Genomic DNA, 10,781 nt, shown 5'->3' with positions numbered 1-10,781 from the left:
CGCCGGCGCCGGCCTCTGGGGGAGCGGCGGCGGGGCGGCATCTGAGCCCGATCCCGATTGGATCGGGGGAGAGGGAGGGGAGAGAGAGAGCGAGAGGGGGATCGAGGGGGAGTGGGGTAGTGGGGGGGGGCGACAGGGTGGATAGGGTTCCACCGTCAAGGGGATAAGGGGAGTGGGGCTGGGCCGCAGCTGGGCCGGCCTGTTGCTGGGCCGGAGCCCAGTTGGGGGGTTGCTTTCCTTCTTCTTTTTTTATTTGTTTTGTCTTTACTTTTTCTTATTTACTTTTTTTTATTTGTAGTTTCTTTTATTTTTCTAGTTTTACAAAAATTACCACTAGTGCCCAAATTTGTATTTATCAACAAACTAATGTGAGATTAATCCTTAAGCCATAATAAAATAGTTTTGGCATTTTATAAATTCAATAGGCATTTGTTTAATTGTTTTCACTATTGTTTTAATTGTTTTAGAGCCTTTAAATATTTTATCAAAGCTTGGTTTCTCCACCATAATTACTTACGATTTGTTTGACACAACCAGAACATTTTAGTTTTGATATTTGAAAATGTTACTGTTTGCCTATATTTTAGATTTTAATTTGAATCGTTTTTGAACTAACTCCAGTTATCAACAGTAACCGAGATGACGTGGCACCATTAGCAGAGGTTTACTGTAGCTTGATTATCCGGGCGTCACAATTCTCCTCCACTACAAGAAATCTCGTCCCGAGATTTAAGAGGGAAGTAAAGGGGGAAGGTTCGGGTTACGAAATTCTACGGAGTGTTCTTGGTCTTGGTTGTTCTTCTCGAAGAGGTTGATCCATTACGTTGATGTCTTCATTTTGCTGTTTCAGGTCATCATGATGAAGTTGTCGTCCTTTCTTCGGGAACTCCATCGTACGTACGAAAGAGTAAGGGGGTATTCTGGGAGAACGGACCTCTGCAAGGTTTACTATCTGGTCAATATCATTGGGGAAGGTGGCGGAAAGTAACTCTCGAACTAATTCTTAAGAAAAAGCCGAGAGCAAGTAAGAAAGTACCATGAGAAGTTTCAAACGGGTAGGCAATCGTTCGAAGCCTGAAACAAAGTGTGAAAGGGGGTTCAAAGCAATCGGAATAAGTATTATGTCTGATGCCAGTATAGATCAGTAGGACGGTGGTCCGTGAATCATATACGAGGCCATGCGCGATGAATAAATTTGGGAACAGGGGGTATAGGAGAGTCAGGTTTTGATCCTGTGGAACTGTGGGTTATGGGCCCACCACGTGGGTTAAAAATAGGAGCGGTGACATCTTGCACGGTCATGATAGCAAGGCATGTCAGAGAGTAGCATGTCAGTTATGTCGGCAACATCGTCGGTACCAAGGGCGAGGGACGAAGAGAACCATTTTCCTGCTCGTTGAAACGAGGCGGACCATTAGGCAAAGTTCTCGTCCATCGGTGGTTACCGAAATGTCACCATCAATAGTAACAGGGTCTTACTGACAGAGTTGTACACCGAGGTGTTTACATAAGCAGGAGAATATTACTGCTTAGATCATATAGATCACCAGAAAGGTTAAACCAAACAATGGAAAGGAAAATATGATTATCAGATTAAACAGAAGAATGGAAAGGAAAATGTGTTTAAACACATATTTCAAGGGTATATCCTTCCCAAGGACAAGCAGAGCATGATATCCATGACATGATATAATGTAGAAAACTCTTTAGTAAAGAGGAGAGAAATTTCATGCCATTACCCATACAACGGTGTTTGGATAATTGAGCAGGAAACAATTAGCTTTGGGCTTCAAATGTTTTTATCGAAGATCGGAGTACCATAGACATGCTTCGAGATAGCATTGATATGGTGAATAGGTAAGATCAGGCCATGGATACACAAAGGATCCATCAGGAACAACTTATAGAGTAAGTCTTACAATTTCCTCATGGAAAGAATGGATAACCTTGCTAAAAAGGATAATATAACAATATGTCCTCCGGCCAGGTGCTAGGCATGACATCACCTTACCGGGTTATATAAAGACCAATGTTATGACTCTTGGAAAATGTTCGAACCATCATATTTGTCCGAGATTCAGATCTGATTGGTGTCAGGATGCCTGAGAAGAAAAGGTGCAAAACAAATTGACGAGACGACATTGTAAGATTCTCGGGAAAATACTACGAAAGCGGGTTCCGAAACAAAAGCTCATCATTAAACCAATGAAGGGAAAAAGGTGGGAGCTGATGAACTCAGCGACAATTCATCGAGACTTCCAAAAGATGGGTTTCCACTATTATGTGAACAAGGAGATAACATTAGTCAGTGTAAATGATATAATGATGTATGCTCGAGGAAAACATACACAATTAAACATTGGTTGAAAGGTGCACCCGAAATATGGGCTGGGTTGCACGACCAACGTCGGTATGGTGATTCAATAATCAATAGTCTAAGAATGAACGGCCGACCATTAACTTCAAAATAATAAGGTTGCTAGAAGGGCAGAATCCAAACAACACAGTTCACCTGTTGGTATCCCGGTTAGAATCAACACGTGAACCTGGAAATGAATGGAGATGGCGAGAAGTATTACTATATCAGGAATTCTTAAGAGGTGGGGCAATCCTCACAACATCCTTAACATGGAGGACAGTAATACTTCAATGTAGAACATAACATAAGCTAGATAGGAAAGAGCTCCATAACATGATCAAGTCTGACTTGGAGGGGGGGGGGCAATAACGTTGCCGATGATAACACAAATCATCGAGGGGCAAGGATGGTATTTCTCATCCTGAATTTCGATTGATATCCTGGATGAGCTCAAAATGTTGATGATGATCACGACATTTTGTTGTCGAGGGGATTCACGAAGAAGCAATTGATCAGCGACTGCATCAAGCAAAAGGACTGATGCAACAAAAGATTATTGGAGCCACGGATACTACACAAACTAGGGGTCAAGTTTGTTGTTCGAGGTGAAACGATATGACGAGGAAAATCGACGTAAGCTTAGCTCATCGTCGAAAGTGGTGCTCCGGGTATAAGGACCAGGTAGCACAGTTAAAATCATCAAGATAATGATATAGCCAAACAGGCTAGGAATGGCATGATCGGGTACAAACTCGTACTTAAAGAAGATTACTAAGTGTTGTTGAACCGTAGTGCGGACTCGGTTCAGTTATCGGTGTCTTTACGTGATTAATAACTCGGAGCCCGTGGAAAATTGGAATCAGTGAGAATGTAGCACTTGATGAAGAACTCATAAGAAGTTATGCAGTTCCATGTTAACCTCGAGATACCAGGGGGTAATACTCGACGACAGATCAAAGTAGAGGGTGGATTGGGGTATTGCTCTATAGAAGACAATTACTTAAACTTGCATAGGAAATGGTATTTAAAGGAGAACATGGTCGGAACCACGATCGCAAAGGATCAATTCACCGATACCAGATGATATTATACCAGGGAAATAGTTATTATTATAGTAAGCTTCCATGATAGGATCTACATCGTGTCCATGGGCATGAACACAAGGTTCAAGGTCGACTCCCACTTCTGCAATGCATAACCTTTCATTCACTGCTCTATTAAAAATAATTTGAGTGCGAAGACCTACCTGGTGAATTACCAGAGGAGTATGAACCTTGGAAAACTTTCGGGTTCACACAGATTAAGGAAGGCATAGGTTCAACCCATCAGGGCATCTTAGGAACATATACCACAAACTTCGGAGTAAATATTACAAGCTCGAAAGAAGAGCATTGTTCAAAAGTAGATGATACAATTTACCAAAGGCATTATATACCCATGGAAGGACTCACAAGGTTATTCAATAGGAAGGACACTGTCGGATAAAATCCAACAAAGGAACCGATGGTCCACAAGGGATCTGATGTGAGCATCGGTACTCAACCAGAGGAAGAAGAATGCAAGGAGATCTGATTATAGAAACAACTGACTAACTCAAAGTTCAAATGCAAAAGAATTATGATTTCCAAATCAAGGGGTCAGAAGCAACGCTCTGATCAAGGATGGATAAGTTGAGTAGGCTTAGGGGTACAATCGATGGCAATTTGATAGGTCGAGATCCAGCTCACGTTTAAAACGACGTCTGACCTGGAAGGATGAATTCTCGGATATGATTGAGGATTGCGAGCATTCGCAACAAATTGAATCAACGGACTCAAAATGACAATGACAAGAGATGCCAATAAGATTACGAGACTTATGGGATTAACCATAATGCAAGCAAACAAGAATTTCAGGAGCAATAGGCTCCTGAGGATTTTCGGAAGATCGAATAGTATTTTGAAGACTATTGTGAAATACTTGAATGAACTGGGGATGAGTGGATACTCGGTAAGTGCGAGAATTATCCATAGGGGTATTCAGGTGACAAAGAACAGCAAGGTAGTAAGCTCAAAGGATTCTCGGAACAACAGAGAGAATTTCGGGGTATCTTGTAATGACAAGATCAACTGGGAAACATTGTATGAATGGCGAGTATACGTGGTTATCCATAGGAGTTTATCGATGAAAGGGAATTGCAAAAGCGATGAACACAAGTTCTTGGGTTATCAGCGGAGAGTATCTTCAGGGTCTTCACGTACAGCAGACGATCATCAGTAATAAGGGGCTCTCCGGCTGAAAGTGATAACGAGATCCTAATGTTAGATTTAGCAAAATTCATTTAACCCGAATAGAAGAGATGTCAGAGTCCCAGAGTATAGGTTGAGGAATAAAAGATCCTACTACCACCCAATGGCGACGTGGGCCCGTAAGCCACACAGCCATGTTAGCAAAACAGTTTTCACTGACTAGACTCGACTTCGGCCAAGGAGTTGGAAAGGGGGATTCCTACAGGCAGTCGGCTCTGATACCAACTTGTGACGCCCCCGATTTGACCTTACACTAATCATGCACGCAAATGTGTACGATCAAGATCAGGGACTCACGGGAAGATATCACAACACAACTCTATAACATAAATAAGTCATACAAGCATCATAATACAAGCCAGGGGCCTCGAGGGCTCGAATACAAGTGCTCGATCATAGACAAGTCAGCGGAAGCAACAATATCTGAGTACAGACATAAGTTAAACAAGTTTGCCTTAAGAAGGCTAGCACAAAAGTAACAACGATCGAAAAGGCAAGGCCTCCTGCCTGGGACCTCCTAACTACTCCTCGAAGCCGAACTCCATGTAGAATCATCCTCGGGATCTCTAGCTCCTGGACTCCATCATCTGGTTGCAACAACCAGGTATAGAAAGGGGAAAAGAGGGAGAAAAGCAACCGTGAGTACTCATCCAAAGTACTCGCAAGCAAGGAGCTACACTACATATGCATGGGTATATGTGTAAAGGGGCATATCAGTGGGCTGAACTGCAGAATGCCAGAATAAGAGGGGGATAGCTAATCCTGTCGAAGACTACGCTTCTGGCAGCCTCCATCTTGCAGCATGTAGAAGAGAGTAGATTGAAGTCCTCCAAGTAGCATCGCATAGCATAATCCTACCCGGCGATCCCCTCCTTGTCGCCCTGTTAGAGAGCGATCACCGGGATGTATATGGCACTTGGAAGGGTGTATTTTATTCAGTATCCGGTTCTATTTGTCATAAGGTCAAGGTACAACTCCGGGTCGTCCTTTTACCGAGGGACACGGCTATTCGAATAGATAAACTTCCCTGCAAGGGTGCACCACATAACCCACCACGCTCGATCCCATTTGGCCGGACACACTTTTCTGGGTCATGCCCGGCCTCGAAAGATCAACACGTCGTAGCCCCACCTAAGCACAACAGAGAGGTCAGCACGCTGGTCTAACTCCTATGCGCGCAGGGGTCTGGGCCCATCGCCCATTGCATACCTGCACGTTGCGAACGCGGCCGGAAGCAGACCTAGCCTAGTGGCGTTCCAGTCCAATCCGGCCCGCGCCACTCAGTCGCTGACGTCACGAAGGCTTCGGCTGATACCACGACGCTGGGATACCCATAACTACACCCGCGTAGATGGTTAGTGCGTATAGACCAAATGGTCAGACTCAGATCAAATACCAAGAACTCGTTATGCGTGTTATGTCGAAGTAACCGCGGACGCCGTCCAGGGTCAGGCCCACCTCTCGCCTAGGTGGTCTCAACCTGCCCTGTCGCTCCGCCACAAAGCTCCACTTGCGGGTACTCCTACGAGCCGACCCGACTTTAGTCACCACAGGTGTCATGTATAGAGTATATAAGTATATACCCGTGATCACCGCCCAAGTGATCACGGCCCGATAGTATAGCACAGCAGACGGACAAGAATGTAGGGCCACTGATGGAAAACTAGCATCCTATACTAAGCATGTAGGATTGCAGGTAAAGGTAACAACAGTAGTAGCAAGGATAGGCTATGCATCAGGATAGGATATCGGAAAGCAGTAACATGCTACACTACTCTAATGCAAGCAGTATAGAGACGAATAGGCGATATCTGGTGATCAAGGGGGGGCTTGCCTGGTTGCTCTGGCAAGTAGGAGGGGTCGTCAACTCCGTAGTCGAACTGGGCAGCAGCAGTGTCGGTCTCGTAGTCTACTGGAGAGAAGAGGGGGGAAGAAACAGTAAATACAATGCAAGCATAAGCATGACGATGCGTGACATGACAATGAGCGGTGCTAGGTGTGTCCTAACGCGGCAGTAGGTGGTACCGGCGAAGGGGGGAACATCCGGGAAAGTATTCCCGATGTTTCGCATTTTCGGACAGATGAACGGAGGGGGAAAGTTGCAAGTTTGCTATGCTAGGGACGTCTGGCGGATGAACGGACTGCGTATTCGGATTCGGCTCGTCGTTCTGAGCAACTTTCATGTAGAAAGTATTTTCATCTGAGCTACGGTTTAAAAGATATGATTTTCTAAAGATTTACTAATTTCTGGAATTTAATTAATCATTTAATTTAATTCGAAATTGGATTTATGACATCAGCATGATGTCATGCTGACATCAGCAGTCAACAGGGGTTGACTAAGTCAAACTGACATGTGGGTCCAATGGGACCCACCTGTCATTCTCTGTTTAGGTTAATTAGGGTTTATCTAATTAATTACTGTTTAATTAAATTAACTAATTAATTAGATTAATTTAAACAGGATTAATTAACTTAATTAATTTAGTTAATTAATTAAATTTATTTTTTTATTATTTATTTTTCTTTTTGTTCTGTGGGCTGGGCCCCATTGGTCAGCTGCTCAGAGGGCCTAACGGGCTCGCGGGCCAGCAGCCTACGGGTGCAGGGGCGCTGCGGGCGCTGGGCGGAGCCGGGCATCGGGCGTTGGCGCCCGACTGGGCGAGCGCCCAAATCGACAGGCAGGGGGGGCGCCAGCAGAGGCGCGGGCGAGCGTGGGGAGCGGCAGCAGCAGCGGCCGGCGTGGAGCTCCGGCGGGAGGCAGAGGCGAGCGAGGTGGGCAGCAGTGGGGGAAGCGGGCGGCAAGGCGGAGCGGGGTCGCGTGGGCAAGGCGCCGTGAGCGCGGGCGCCGGACGCGCACGGGTGTGGAGGCCACGGTCGAGGCCAAGAGGGCGCGGGCCGGCGCGGGGGGGGGGGGGGGGGGCACGCGCAAGCGCGGCCACGACACGGCCGAATCGGGTCAGAGGGCGCGCGTGCGGTGCGGCGGGCGAGCAGGGGAGGGCCTGGGGCGCGCGCCGAGAGCTACATGGGGAACGACGGGGCGGGCACGGAGCGGAGGCAGGGAAGGGGGAGGGCGATGCCCTCACCGGCGTTTGAAGAGGAGCGGGGCGGCGAGGCTCGACGTGGTCCGGTGGGGAGGTGGTCGGAGACGAGCGACGGGGACGGGGAGCGCCGGCGACGGAGTCAGGTTGGCGACGAGGCGAGGCCGCAGCTCCAGGCGGGCGTCGCGCGAGGGAGAGAAGAGGCGCGGAGGAGGCCGGGGGTGGCGGTGCTCGGCGCCGGCGCCGGCCTCTGGGGGAGCGGCGGCGGGGCGGCATCTGAGCCCGATCCCGATTGGATCGGGGGAGATGGAGGGGAGAGAGAGAGCGAGAGGGGGATCGAGGGGGAGTGGGGTAGTGGGGGGGCGACGGGGTGGATAGGGTTCCACCGTCAAGGGGATAAGGGGAGTGGGGCTGGGCCGCAGCTGGGCCGGCCTGTTGCTGGGCCGGAGCCCAGTATGGGGGGTTGCTTTCCTTCCTCTTTTTTTATTTGTTTTGTCTTTACTTTTTCTTATTTACTTTTTTATTTGTAGTTTCTTTTATTTTTCTAGTTTTACAAAAATTACCACTAGTGCCCAAATTTGTATTTATCAACAAACTACTGTGAGATTAATCCTTAAGCCATAATAAAATAGTTTTGGCATTTTATAAATTCAATAGGCATTTGTTTAATTGTTTTCACTATTGTTTTAATTGTTTTAGAGCCTTTAAATATTTTATCAAAGCTTGGTTTCTCCACCATAATTACTTACGATTTATTTGACACAACCCGAACATTTTAGTTTTGATATTTGAAAATGTTACTGTTTGCCTATATTTTAGATTTTAATTTGAATCGTTTTTGAACTAACTCCAGTTATCAACAGTAACCGAGGTGACGTGGCACCATTAGCAGAGGTTTACTGTAGCTTGATTATCCGGGCATCACACCAGTTGTGGTCTTCATCTCATCAGCATCAGAGATCCAATTCGCATCACTATACCCTTCAAGTACCGATGGGTCTCCGATATACACTACAAAAAAAGACACATCCGTGACATTTTGGGCCGAACGAATTTTTTTCTGTCATACATATGACACTTCTATGACGATAATTTTTACAAAACCCGGTATCATCATAGATGTGGTGGGCTGCTACTTCTATGACAAAAAATCATGACAGAAAATGGACTTTTCGTCCTGGGCGGGCCGGAGACGCAGCTGCATGACATTCTTTGGGCCGTCCATGACGGAAAAAACCATGGTAGAAGCGAGGGGGAGGAAAATTTCGGCAAGTTCCCGGTTACGGTGGGAGGTCGGGGGCCGAGCGATGCACGTTTCTCTCGTACACGTACGCGCGTGTGTGCGAGGCGTTGGCTCTAACTGAACCCGAGCGAGGCGTTGGGCTCTAACTGAACCCGAGCGATTGCACTGCAGGCTACGCGTTACTGAACCCGAGCGATCGATCGATGGCTGTTAACTGAGCCCGATCGAGCGATTCCTTCGCTACTGCTGCTAACTTAAGCCGATCGATGCTGCCTCTGGGATGAACAGTGAGCGTTGCGGGGTGGGGGGGTTGGATGAACAGTGAGCGGTGGCGTTGCCTCTGGATGAACAGGACCCCGTGGTGTGGAGGGCTGGATGAACAGTAGACGGTGGAGGGGTGCCCGTGGAGGGGGGGTTGAACAGGACCCCGTGGTGTGGAGGGCTGGATGAACAGTAGACGATGGAGGGGTGCCCGTGGAGGGGTGCTTGAACAGTAGCCGGTGGAGTAGCGCGCGGTGGAGGCTGGATGAACAGGAGCCCGTGGAGGCTGGAGGAGGTCGACGGTAGCCCGTGGAGGCTGGAGGAGGTCGACGGTGGAGATGAATAGTATCCCGTGGAGTCCCGTTTTGCGGTACGCCACACCCCTCCCGATGAACAGGACCCCCGTTTCGACCGTAGGAGGTCCGTTTCATCCGTTTTGTGGTACGCCACACCCCTCCCGATCAACAGGACCCCCGTTTCGACCGTAGGAGGTCCGTTTCCTCCGTTTTGCGGTACGCCACACCCCTCCCGATCAACAGGACCCCCGTTTCGACCGTAGGAGGTCCGTTTCCTCCATTTTGCGGTACGCCACACCCCTCCCGATCAACAGGACCCCCGTTTCGACCGTAGGAGGTCCGTTTCCTCCGTTTTGCGGTACGCCACACTCCTCCCGATCAACAGGACCCCCGTTTCGACCGTAGGAGGTCCGTTTCCTCCGTTTTGCGGTATGCCACACCCCTCCCCATGAACACGACGCATTCCGTTGCCTCCCCATGAACACGATGATGATGCTGTTTCTCCGTTCCGACCCAGCCATGTACACGAGCCCTGGCCGTACGTATGCGCGAGTAGGCGTTCGAGACCCCGCCCGTATGTACACATACGTGGCCGTATTTTCTTTCTTGCACCCTGGCCGCTGTACGTACGTGTACATGCTACGTGTGCGCCTCTACTACGACACGTACGCGCCTCTACTACGACACGTGCACGCCTCTACATCCACCAGTATATATGTACGTACACGTTCGCGACCAGAATGACAACGCTACGTACGCTTCGACCAGGTGGGACCCGACTGTCAGGAACTTCCTTGCGAGCGAAGATGTAGCTGGTGGGTCCCAGCAGTCAGGGGGGCGAATCATTTTTTTGCCCGGACGCACTTCCTTGCGTGCGAAGATGTAGCTGGTGGGTCCTAGTAGTCAGGGGCAAACATTTTTTCATGCAATACGGTGGCCCGTCCGGTGGGTCCATGCTGTCAGGTGGATGAATAATTATTTTGCACGTAATAAGGAGGCACTTCCTTGCTGCGGCCGTGGACCCAGCTGTCAGCCCCTCCACGTACAGTCCACGTCCGATGGAAGTCGTTCCTTGACCACGTTGACCACGCCGCGCCGAGAGCACCAGGGCGGTGGACGACGGCGAGGCCTAGGAAGGGACGACGCGGAGCCGGGGAAGACGCGGCAGTGGATGCCCACGCGTAGAGGAGTACGAGGGTTCACTGGTTCGCTGCGGTGTGAGGTTGCCGTCGCCGCAGAATAACAGGGGATGTGGGTGAGTAGAGGGATGGCCTGGCGAGCGGTGGGAGTAGT

Source organism: Aegilops tauschii, chromosome 2 (assembly GCF_002575655.3).
Source record: "Aegilops tauschii subsp. strangulata cultivar AL8/78 chromosome 2, Aet v6.0, whole genome shotgun sequence".
Lineage (NCBI taxonomy): Eukaryota > Viridiplantae > Streptophyta > Magnoliopsida > Poales > Poaceae > Aegilops > Aegilops tauschii.
The sequence above is the reverse complement of the archived record's forward strand: the minus strand, read 5'-3'. Positions refer to the sequence as shown.